Source organism: Hemiscyllium ocellatum, chromosome 22 (genome assembly GCF_020745735.1).
Source record: "Hemiscyllium ocellatum isolate sHemOce1 chromosome 22, sHemOce1.pat.X.cur, whole genome shotgun sequence".
Taxonomy (NCBI): domain Eukaryota; kingdom Metazoa; phylum Chordata; class Chondrichthyes; order Orectolobiformes; family Hemiscylliidae; genus Hemiscyllium; species Hemiscyllium ocellatum.
Window position 1 is genome coordinate 14,409,764 of NC_083422.1, and position 13,059 is coordinate 14,422,822.

A 13,059-nucleotide genomic window follows, 5' to 3' on the forward strand; every position below is an offset into this window, starting at 1 on the left:
GTATGCAGCAATTTGGATTCACCAACTGAGGAGAGCCAGGAGGTGGTAATCCATTGCAATCTGCCTTGCCCACATTTGACTGGATGCCATGAGACTTCGTGGGTGTGAATACTGATTGCCAGCACAACCCCTTCCCAAAAATATACGACTGTGCTGTGCGCTGCCATGTTTGTTGTGTCAGTAAAACAAGGATGGTGAGAAAGGCACACTGGATACTGGTTACATGGTATGGTTCAGTCAAGTCCAAATAATCTGTGCAACTGCTCTGGCTTTACAAACAGGTTTGCAGGTTCGACTGGAGGTCCAAATGCCTTGTTTGATGTTTGGTGACATGCATGGTTTCATTCCTTTTTCACTTCTCTGTAGTGGGTCACTACAATTGATTGGCTTAATTAGCCTCTCAGATAACCTAGCAAGAGGAGGAATGGACAGTTAATTTCCTTTCCTACCATTGGTTAGGAATAAAAGAATAGATGAAACTTGAGATTTCTAACTCAAGCAATTTTTTTCATTATTAAAGAAGCCTGAACAGAAAATTCTTCTGTCATTGTGAATAAGAAACATTCTCATGAGAAAACTGTACTACAAACACAGCAATACTTCTGTTTAAAAAGCAATGCTAACACACAAGGCATTTCAATAACATTTCCAGGAGAACTAAAGCAGGAAAAGGGAATGTGAAATTAAGACTGGGGGACCGAATGTTAATTGGAAGTTTTAAAGTGGTGAACAACACAGGCGTTTTCTAAGAGAAACCAGAGTACAACTGAAATGTCTAAAATACCCACAACCAAAATGATCTGACAAATGGTGGAAAATGTGTTCGAACCGGAGGAATAAATTATGGGGTCGAGGATTGTTCCTGGAAAATATGGAGGAAATAGTATGGAAGGGATGACAGTAAAACTTAAAGATTTGAAAATGTAATTTGTCTGAGACAGGACACCAGTAGAGGTCAGTAAGAACAAGGAAGTTGTGCTAACGGAAAATGTGTCAGACAGGTAATTGTCATGTTTTTGCCCTGATGGACGTTTAGCAAGTCTAACAAAAATTTCAGAAGATACAAATATATTATCAATACAGAAAATACTACAGAAACAATTTAAGCTGTATTGTTTCCAGTAGCCTCATATAATGTAATTCTCAAGTAAATATTGCACAAATATTGCCATGATGCAAATAAAGAGGATTCAAGTGAACATCTGACTGCGAATCCCCATACTCTGCCATTCATTTTAACAATTGTCCACGTAATGCAGAAAAAGCCCAAAATATTGCTACACAATGAGATACCATACAATTATAAATTTTACTGACAGTATTTTCTGGGAGCAGGAAAGATCTACAGGAAATTCTCAAAAAAAATTCAACAAGGCAGAAAGCTCTACTTTTACTGATCTCCAGTTCTCAGGAAAAGGCCAGTGTAAAGAAACTGCCACACTGTCATATGATCCGTACATGACTAATTTTGAAACTGATGCCTCTAGACATTTCTTGCAACACAAGCAAACAAACTTGTTGGGCTGAGGGAGATAAACTTCAAGTTAAGAAACTTGGGAAAACAAGACAGGATAGCTTAGTACCTCACCAGAAAAATAAGAGTTTTGAATAAAAAATAAATTACTTTGGCAACTGAAAATTTTTAACACTAGAAATCATTCAAGCACGTGCAATATCTTTATGGGAAGTAAGTGGGAACAATTATCACAGACATTGATTAATAAGATGAGGATAAATAAAACATTTTATACTAACCACAAGAACATTTAACTCAAAAAGCTGACTCTGGTGCAAAACCGTAACAAAAGAGGAACCTCGATTATCTGAGTTTCAGATTATCTGGGAAGATCACAAGGTTCCGATGTTTAGCTAAACTGTGTTATCTGGCATTCGATTATTCAAACATTTGGTTCTCTGACAAATCACTCCTTGCCCATGTCGTTCGGATAATTGAGGTTCCTCTATACATGCAATGGCCCTAGGATTCTCCCAATCTCCTACTCTATCCTCTTTGGGTTTTTATCAACTGTACTTGAGAAAGACAGTGGAAACTCCTGATTACTAATGATGGTTGCTGAGATTTCTATGACATTCTTTGCATGCAGGGATACATCTCAAAGCACTGACCATAAGGACAGCAAAACTGTAGGTGTTGAGCAGGGTGGAAAAAGAATAAAAAGTAATAAAAAACCAGAAGGATGAGGCTGCATAGTGAGTGAAAAGGCTGCGAGACATACTTGAAGTTTTGAAAATGCAAAAGTGAGGTGACAAAGCAAAGTGAATTGAAGATGGAAGCTCAGAAGCGATGTGCACAATGGTTAAGAGGAACTACAAATGATGAAATGGAGGCAAGAATGGCCAAGCAGAAATATACGTTAACATTGCAAAGGATTTTTTACTCTCTGCTCTTTCATGATACGTGGACACCACAGGGAAGGTCAGCAATTATTGCCTATTAATAAATTGCCTGCAAATTGAATAACTTGCTAGGGTTATCGAAAGGCAATTAAAAGTCAACTACATTGCTGTTGGTCTGAAATCACATGTAGACCAGACAAGGATGAAATATTTCCTTCTCCAAAAGGACACTAGGAAATCAGACAACCTTTTACAATTGATGATCAGTGTGCTAGATGGAAAAGCATAATGCTGGAAAAAGCACAGCAGAGCAGATAGCATCCAAGAACAGGAGAGTCAACATTTTAGGCATGAGCCCTTCATCAGAAATGAAGGCCAATAGAGATTAATTGTACATTCCAATTTTTTAAAAAAAACTTTAAATTATATCAGCTGCTGTGGTAGGTTTTGAACCCATTTCTCCAAATAATTAGCCTGGCCTCTAGATTACTAATGTAATAACATTAACAATCCACTTTCATCTCTGCTGAAAACATTTTTTGGGGGCAACTGACAGCAAGTTCTCAGACAATTTGCTTTTCTTTATCTTTAAAGGTGATGTTCACATCTCATGAAAAAAACATGCATTTGTAGCCTTTCAGGCCATTGCAGAGGTACAATTAAGAGAATAAATCAATGCTTTAAAGGCTGTTTAACCTTCGCTTTCAGGCATGAAGGTCACCTGCAAGTGGTATGCATTTCTTGTCAATGACCACAAACTTCAAGCTCATTTCTGAGATACAACAAACCTTTTTTTTCTTTTAAACGACACAGAACATAATTGTTATTCATACCTGTGGCAGTGTATGCAATTACAGCTTAGTAGCATTGTAGAAAAGTTTCATTCACGAAGTGCAACTTGAATCCAGCAAAAGTATTGGCTAACCTGAAATAAAATTAAAAACACAAATTAGTTTCATGATCAATTCAGAGGTATGCTCTCAATTAACCCAGATCACAGTACGCATTGAAAAACAGGTTTCCTTTTTTATTTCAACTCCTGGTTTTCTTCAAATATTCAACCTGCCCCAACGTAGGCACTGAAATAACCTGAAGCACTACCCATGCAAACCAAGTATTTCCATTCCCCCTCATTTATTGATATTCAAAGATATCTTGAAGTTAACCATTGAAAGTTCTACTGTTGTTGAGTGTTAAATAGGTACTGAATTCATAGTATAGAAGATGATATCAACAAATAATCCTCTTAGTTCGACAGCATGAACTTACTCATATCTTTCTGAAAAGGCAAAAGGTCTCAATGCCACTCAGAACTTTATCAAACAAAATCCAATACAGCAGGTGGCCACACATTAACTGAAGAGGTAGGATTTAACAGCATCCCTAAAGGATGAAGGCAGAGATATTTATGGCAGCATTAAGGGTTGGTGGAAGAGAAAATCAGAAGATTTCAAAAATAAAAGAAGAATTTATGTTAGTTATGGGAATATAATTCAAAATTTATAATTTATAGTTATGGGAATATAATTTCAAAAGAAACTATTACAAATCATGGTAAAGAAACAGCTTGGGAAGATTATCTAGACAGATCCACGTTCTTGCTTATACAAAGCATCACTCTTACAGTATTATAAATAACTCAATTTATCAGAGTGCGAATCCTAGTGCTGTACCTCTCATATCAGTTCATCATAAAGACTTCGGTTAGGGTCTGCCTTGAAAAGTACAAGATTTAAAGGCGACATCTTAACACTGACCACAGTTACAGTAATGCTTGCAGTTCTGGTTGCCATTTTATGAACAGGATATGTGCTAAGCCAGACAGTGAAGTATGAAAATCATTGCATCTTTTCTTCTGCTCAAGTAAATCAAATGACAACTAAACTAAACTAATAAACAGCTTAGAACAGGCACTGTAACAAAACTTGAATTAAATTAAACCATTATTTTGGGTGGAGATAATGTAATTTAGCTTGTGATGCCCACTGGTCATGAAGACCTCAGGAAGTTCCAGTGGTCACACTGTGCTCCCTCACTAAGGGCATCCAGGCATCTATTTAGCTGCAGAAGTACCTTCATTTTATTTTTTTTTTAAATCAACTTGCTTGGTATGCCATTGAACCTCTGTGGCAGATGGGACTTGAGCCCAGATCTTCTAGCGAAATGTGGAAGCACTACCTATGAGCCATAAGGCCTTAGTGAGACTCAAGAAATATTTTCTTATTAATCTTATTGCATACCTCTGGAGCAGATGCGACTTTAATCAAAGGCCTCTAGGCCTCAGGAACCTTAACAATGATCAAGAGATATTTTAACATTTCTGAACAAAGCAATGAGATAAGATATCATTACTTTGGAACAGACAGGATTTGTCCCCAGGTCTTTTGGCTGAGGTAGGGACATAACCACTGTGTCACAAGATCCCAAATCAAGAACAAATCTTTTCCTATCCACCTGGAGCAGAACAGATTGCTTCCTGTTCAGTTTTTAATGTAAATATTTTCTAATTAACATGTTATTTCATACTTCTAGAGCAGGTGTTCAGAGATGTCAATACACACCTCTTGAGCAGGCGAGACTTGAACTTAGGTCTCCTTGCTCAGAGATAAGGACAGTATCGGAGCACAACAGTCCCACAAATCATCCCCAAGAGATTTCAAACAATTGTTTATCTTTCATCTCGAGAATACAATTAACATTACATGAGCAATAGAGGCATTGAAGAGGGAGTAAAGGAAAATTCCAGGAATTTGTGAATTATAAATATTAGGAAACATTGATAGCCAAGGTAATTTCTCTCATGAAAAGACTAAGATGTGAAACAATGGGTTCCTGTTCAAAGAACAATCACAAAGAGCATAATTAGAGGCGAGCAATGAAAGACGATCACCAATAAAAGATCTAAAAAGCAGTACCGAAGAAACAACTTTACCTCAAGAGCACTGTAAATGTGGAACTCCACAACAAGGATAGATGCAATCAGGGAAAGTTAGACAAGCATTTGAGGGAGGACAGAATGAAAGATCAGCCTAATAGGTTTAGTTCAGGAAAGACAGAAGCTTGGCAAATGTGATGTCATTATTTGGGAAAGGTAGTAAGAAAAAGCCAGGGAACTATAGACCAGTGAACCAGACGTCAGTGGTGGGTAAGTCATAGAGATGTACAGCATGGAAACAGACCCTTTAGTCCAACCTGTCCATGCCGACCAGATATCGCAACCCAATCTAGCCCCACCTGCCAACACCCGGCCCGTATCCCTCCAAACCCTACCTATTCCTATACCCATCCAAATGCCTCTTAAATGTTGCAATTGTACCAGCCTCCACCACTTCCTCTGGCAATTCATTCCATACACGTACCACCCTCTTCCGAGGGACAGGACTAACATGCATTTGGAAAGACAAGGACTGATTAGGGATAGTCAACATGGCTTTGCGCGTGGGAAATTGTGTCTCACTAATTCGTTAAGCTTTTTTTCCCCCCAAGTGACAAAAAAGATTGATGAAGGCAGAGCAGTAGACATTCTCTATATGGATTTTAGCAAGGTGTTGAAAAGGTTCTGCAGGCCCAAAATATCAACTTTCCTGCTCCTCTGATGCTCTGACCTGCTGTGCTTCTCCAGTTCTACATCTACTGAGCCTGGCTGGATGGTCAGCAGCATTAACAAGTTAAAATACTAATTTTAGACAAAGCGCAAGGAATCCAACTGACGACCCAGTTCATATACAGTTTGAAGCTATACTTCTGTGTTGTGCAACATATTACTTGCCTTTAATGCACAAAATTATACTGCAATTTTTGCATTAATACACTTTCAAACCATATTCCATTGGTACACAAATGTCTTTTAAATGTCCAAAGATGATGGCAAACAACTCAGTTCACCGCACAATCGTAATGGTTTCTAGAAATATTTGTCCATTTTCAAAGATTTTCTGAAGAAAGATAGATATCAGCAATGAAATGACATCGCAAATGTCAATTGTGATAACTTTTTTACAACTTCACGTGTAATTTTTGCTTTGGTAGACTGGTAGGGTTAGATTGCATGGGATCTGGGGGAGCTAAACACAAAATTGGCTTGAAGGTAGGAGATTAGAGATAGAGGGTTGCTTTTCGGACTGGAGGCCTGTGACCAATGTGCACAAGGATTGGTGCTGGGTCCGCTGCTTTTCCTCATTGATATCAATGACTTGGTGCAAACAGACAATAGACAATAGGTGCAGTCGGCCATTCTGCCCTTTGAGCCTGCACCCCCATTCAATATGATCATGGCTAATCATCCTTAATTAGGAGGAATAGTTAGTTTCTAGATGACACTAAAACAAATGGTGTAGTGGATCATAAACATAATTATTTCAGAGTACAATAGGACCTCAATCAGTTTGGCTGAGGAGTGGCAGATGGCGTTTAATTCAGATAAATGGGGGATGCTGCATTTTGGTAAGGTAAGCCAGGGAACGACTTATACTATTAATGGTAGAGCCCAGAGGAATGTTGTGAAACAAAGAAATGTAAGGGTGCAAGCGCATATTTTCTTAAAAATGGACTCTCAAATAGGGTAGTTAAGATGGCATGTGGTATGCTTGCCTTCATTTGGTCAGAACATTGGTGAGGCCACTTTCAGTATACTGCATACAATTCTGGTTGCCCTTCTCTGGAAGGATATTGTTAAACGAGAAAGTGCAGAAAATATTTACAAGGATGTTGCCAGGTCTGGAGGGTTTGAGTTATAGGGAGAGGTTGGATAGGTTGAGGCTCTTTTTCCCTGGAGCATCAGCAACTGAGGGGGGGGGGGGGGGGGGGGGGGGGGGGGGAAAGACTTAAAGAGATTTATAAACTTGCAAGGAGAATAGTCAGGGTGAATAGCCAAGGTTTTCTTCCAAGAGTGTGGGAGTCTAGAACCAGAGATCATAGGTTCAAGATGGGGGAGTGGAGGGTGGGGAGGATAGAAAAGGAACGTGAGGAGCAACCTTTTCATGCTGAGGGTGGTGCATATATGGAATGAGCTGCCAGAGGAAGTGGTGGTGGGGGATGCAATTACAACATTTAAAAGCCATCTCAATGCCTATGTATGAATAGCAAAGATTTAGAGGGATATGGGCCAAATGCTGGCAAATGGGACTTGGTCAGATTGGGACGTCTGGTTGGTACAGCCAAGTCGGGCCAAGTCTATTTCCGTACCATACAACTTTATAACTGAAGAAAGCTAAAGCCAACAAGTGAAGTTCTACTTGCTGCTTATGGAAGTAAGACACTTGTAAATGCATTAGAAAATATTAATTTACATCATTGAAAATTAAAACATGCTGCTTGTAGATGCTAGAAATCTTTGGTGCAATAAATTACTGTTTCAGTTTTGTATTTACTTTACAAGTCCACTATATTTTGGCAGAAGGATCAAGAACCAGAATACATTGATTTGAGTGGCAAAACAAACAATGGGTGACAAGAAAAACTTGTGCAAAAACACGTTGGGATCTGCAATGCAGTGGCTTAAGAGTGGTAATGGCAAACTCAAACTCCCAGGGGCTTCCAACTAAAACATACTTCTCTACATGAAAAGAAAATACTTGGGAGTGGCAGTAGACGAACTGCTCTTGCAGAAAGGGGCAAGGACACTATAGGCCATTGCAGCATTTAAAAGGACACGTAGTACTTTTCTTTCTTTCAGGACTACAAACACTGAAAACATGTTGAGGTCAATCCAAATGTGTTTCCAGCCTAATCAGGTTCTACCAGAGCAAAACATTTGCTGCATCAAGTTACAATACTACTAATTCTAAATTAAGTAACATCATCAGTTACTACAAACATCCAAAGAACTTGTGACCCAAATAATCTAAATTAGCATCACACGATGCACAAGGTGGTTTAGTACACAGATTTATAGGGCACACATTCACAACTGTGTAAGTCCACTGCCAAAATGCCGCTGGCAAACCCTAGAAACCCATGTAATAATAATGAAATTCTACTCTTTGTAATAAAAGCAAAGTACCACAGAAACGCAGCAGATCTGGTAGTGTCTGTGAAGACAGAAATAAAGTTAACACTGAGTTCAACTTGATTCTTCTTCCAAAACGTCTCAAACTCAAAACGTTCACTTTTCCTTTTAAAAAAAAACTGGATATTCTGTACTTGCCTCTATTTGCCTGGATGAGTGCAGCTCCAACAAGAATAAAGTGTGACAGGACAGAACAGCCTGTTTCGTTGGCACCTGTTTATCACCAATGCACAACAACAGTGTGTACCATTTACAGGTGCAACTCACTCATTGACTCAGGCTCTTTGAACAGCACCTTCAAAATTCATGCCCGCTTCTATCCATGAAGACAGGGGCAGCAAATGCATGGGAACACCAATACCTGCAATTTCCCCTCCAAATCACACACCAGCCGGATCTGAAATTATATTTCCACTCTTTCACTCGTCAAAATCCTGAAACACACTTATGAACAGTACTGCCAGAATATCTACACGCCAACGACAGCCATTGTTCAAGACGACTGCTCATCCTAACTACCTCAAAAGTTAGGGACAAAGAAGAAATACTGGCCTGGCCAACACTGCCACATCCCAGTAGGAATTTTAAACAAAACATCTCAGCACGTTAAGAAAGAAATACAAAAACATACCCTAACATTTGTTTGGGTTTCATGCCAAATACAGTACAGGCTATTCTGCTATAAGGAGACAGTTGTGTTCCTCTGCAACCCCATGCTTTGCAAAACCATGATTGAAATTCGCTACATCCGTTCTGTAGAAAATTTGTGTTCCCTAAACAATGTCCATAATTGGTCAATTGCATTATTTCAATTCGGGTTAACAAAATACACATTAGACCTGAATGACCTGTACGCTAAAAACACAAAAAAAAATCAACACAACATCTTTTGACCACCTTGGGAAGTTTATAGATCTTAAATTTTATTGCACCAGTCACTGTGGTCTACAAGTCGTACTCACGATGTCCACATACTCTTCTATAGCAGACCTTCCTACTCGGAGATAGCTGCTAGGATTATCCTTGACAATCCTTTTATCGTTGCAATTAATTTTACCCATTGGGACTCTGTCAGTGGATTGATTAATCATTATTTCTTTGTGCTTCGCCAAAATATCTGACAGTCTGCAAATAAGCTAGTGACTCTCCCTCCAAGGTACACCTCTGCATCCTTGCCTTCTCAAGAATCCTCATTCTCACCTCTTAGAAAATCCTCATCCTCTGCCCACACCTCTACGGAAACATTTCATTGTCAAACTCCTACCCATCCTTCCTCTACCTCTGCAACTCAATTCCTTACTTTTAGTTATAGACATAGAGGCATACAGCATAGAAAATGCACCTTCGGTCCAACCCGCCCTTGCTGACCAAGATGCTGTCCGAGGATCTTTAATGAATTTCCACAGTGCATTTTTAATAGTCGACCCAGACGACCACTACTGGGTGCTGGTAGTGGAAGGAGTGGATGTAGTGCAAGGAGGCTGTTTTGTCCTAGATGGTCTCAAGCTTATTGGGGTTATTGGAGCTGCATCTATCCACATTCTCTCTCACATGTGGGTGTGCCATCAATTTTTACTTTTCAGAACTCTCCATCCCGAAATCGTCCACCTCTCCCATCACATTTAAAAATGGTTCCTTAAAGTGTACATAAAATGACTGATTTAAAAGGAAATACTACTAAGTCACAAACATGATAATGAATCAGGCATTGAAGAGGTGGAAACAGGAAATTGGTAATTCCTAATGTGACCCAGTTAGAGACATGCTGCTTATCAGTTAGGATAATGATTTCGTCCTCAAAAACATTGCTGCGTTCTTGAGCATGTATGTGGTGGATATTACAAAAATCATCAAAACAAAAATCACTGATGCACATCATGCAACACGTTACAGCTGTACACAACAAATATAATTGAAAATTTATCTGCCAAATTCAGAGCAAGTAAATCAGCTGAATATCAAAACTAAAATGAAAGAAAATCAAAAATCTTTTTAAAAATCCAGCCATTGCTATACTCTTTCTCAAATTCCTGCTGCTTTTTGCATCTTGGTCCAATGACCAAAGTTTTTAAAATTGTTTTCAAGGCCTACAATAGTCACAGAGCCATAGAGATGTACAGCACAGAAACAGACTCTTCGGTCCAACTCGTCCATGCTGACCAGATATCCCAACCCAACTTAGTCCCACTTGCCAGCACCAGCCCATATCCCTCCAAACCCTTCCTATTCACATACCCATTCAGATGGCTTTTAAATGTTGCAATTGTACCAGTCTCCACCACTTCCTCTGGCTGCTCATTCTATACACATACCACCATCTGTGTGACAAAGTTGCCCCTAAGGTCTCTTTTAGATCTTTCCCCCTCACCCTAAACCTATGCCCTCTAGTTCTGAACTCCCCCACGCCAGGGAAGAGACTTGGTCTATTTATCCTATCCATGCTCCACATGATTTTATAAATCTTTATAAGATCACCCCTCAGTCTCTGATGCTCCAGGGAATAAAGCCCCAGTCTGTTCAGCCTCTCCCTATACCTTAAATCCTCCAACCTGGCAACATCTTTGCAAATCTTTTCCGAACCCTTTCAAGTTTTGCAACATTCTTCAGATAGGAAGGAAACCAGAACTGCACGCAATATTCCAACAGTGGCCTGATCAATGTCCTGTACAGCTGCAACATGACCTCCCAACTCCTGTACTCAATACTCTGACCAAACGCCTTCTTCACTATCCTATCTACCTGCAACTCCATTTTCAAGGAGTTATGAACCTGCAGTCCAAGGTCTCTCTGTTCAACAACGCTCCCCAGGATCCCACTGTACAAGTCCTACTAATATTTGCTTTCCCAAAATGCAGCACCTCACATTTATCTGAATTAAACTCCATCTGCCACTTCTCAGCCCATTGGCCCATCTGATCAAGATCCCGTTGTAATCTGAGGTAACCTCCTCTGCTGTCCACGACACCTCCAATTTTGGTGTCATCAGCAAATTTACTAACTATACCTCTTATGCTCACATCCAAATCATTTATATAAATGATGAAAAGTAATGGACCCAGCACCGATCCTTGCGGCACTCCACTGGTCACAGGCCTTCAGTCTGAAAAACAACCCTCCACCACCCTCTTCTCCCTTTGAGCCAGTTCTGTATCCAAATGGCTAGTTCTCCATATATTCCATGAGATCTAACTTTGCTAACCAGTCTCCCATGGGGAACTTTGTCAAACACCTTACTGAAGTCCACATAGGTCACATCTACCACTCTGCCTTAATTAATCCTCTTTGTTACCTCTTCAAAAAATTCAATCAAGTTTGTGAGACATGATTTCCCATGCACAAAGCCATGTTGACTATCCCCATTCCAAAGGCATGTAAATCCTGTCCCTCAGGATTCCCTCCAACTTGCCCACCACCGACATCATGCTCACTGGTCTATACTTCCCTGGCTTGTCCTTACTACCTTCCTTAAACAGTGGCACCACGTTAGCCAACCTCCAGTCTTCCAGCATCTAACCTGTGCTTACCTATGATATATTTATATCAGCAAGAGGCCCAACAATCACTTCCCTAGCTTCCCACAGAGTTCTAGGGTACACTTGATCAGGTCCTGGGGATTTATTCACTTTTGTGTTTCAAGACAGAGCACTTCCTCCTCTGTAACATGGACATTTTTCGAGATGTCACCATCTATTTCCCTACATTCTACATCTTCCATGTTCTTTTCCACAGTAAACACAAAAATACTCGTTTATCTCCCCCATCTCCTGTGGCTCCACAGAGGCCGCCTTGCTGATTTTTGAGGGGCCTTATTCTTTCTCTAGTTACCCTTTTGTCCTTAATGGATTTGTAAATACCCTTTGGATTCTCCTTAACTCTATTTGCCAAAGTTCTCTCATGTCCCCTTTTTTCCCTCCTAATTTCCCTCTTAAGTATACTTCTACTGCCTTTATACTAAGCTTCCTTCTTTTTCTTAACCAACCCCTTAATTTCTTTAGTCTAGTAGGTACATCCACATACTGAAGCAAAATTTTCTTGTGCATACTTAAATTCCTCTCCATCCAAACCCTTAACACAATGGCTGTCCCAGTCTATGTTAGGAAAGTTAAAAATTCCTACCATAACCACCCTATTATTCTTATAGATAACTGAGATCTCCTTACAAATTTGTTTCTTAATTTCCCTCTGACTATTAGTGAGTCTATAATACAATCCCAATAAGGTGATCATTCCTTTCTTATTTCTCAGTTCCACCCAAATAACTTCCCTGGATGTATTTCTGGGAATATCCTCCCTCAGTAATGCTATCCCTTATCAAAAATGCCACTTCGTAGCATTTGTAATCTGGAACATTAGGCTGTGGCAGTCCTGTCCATCCCTGAACCACGTTTCTGTACCTGCTATGATATCCCAGTCCCATGCTCCTAACCCTGCCCGGAGTTCACCTGCCTTCTCTATTAGGCCTCTTGCACTGAAATAAATGCAGTTTAATTTATCAGTTCCATATTGATCTCTGCTTTGTCCTTGCCTGTCCTTTTTGACTCAAATTTGTTCTCAACTGTACCAGTCTCAGATTGATCTCTCTCCTCACTATCTCCCTGGGTCTACAAAAGGCCTATTTTGCTTATTTCAATCTACAGACCCAGAAACTAGCCCTGTCTTATTTCTCTACAAAACACTGCTCCAGGTTAAATTAA

At 39.8% G+C, this 13,059-nt stretch overlaps 1 protein-coding gene across 4 annotated transcripts in view; it reads right to left on the reverse strand.

Annotated features, from left to right (window-relative positions):
- The window catches only part of sgms1b (sphingomyelin synthase 1b), a 179,539-nt gene that overhangs the window by 69,095 nt on the left and 97,385 nt on the right, over positions 1–13,059 (reverse strand). For all 4 annotated transcript variants that reach the window (XM_060842342.1, XM_060842341.1, XM_060842343.1 and 1 more), the window contains exon 2: positions 3,192–3,283. The gene's annotated coding sequence lies outside the window, so the exon portion shown is untranslated. The remainder of the gene's footprint in view (positions 1–3,191; positions 3,284–13,059) is intronic.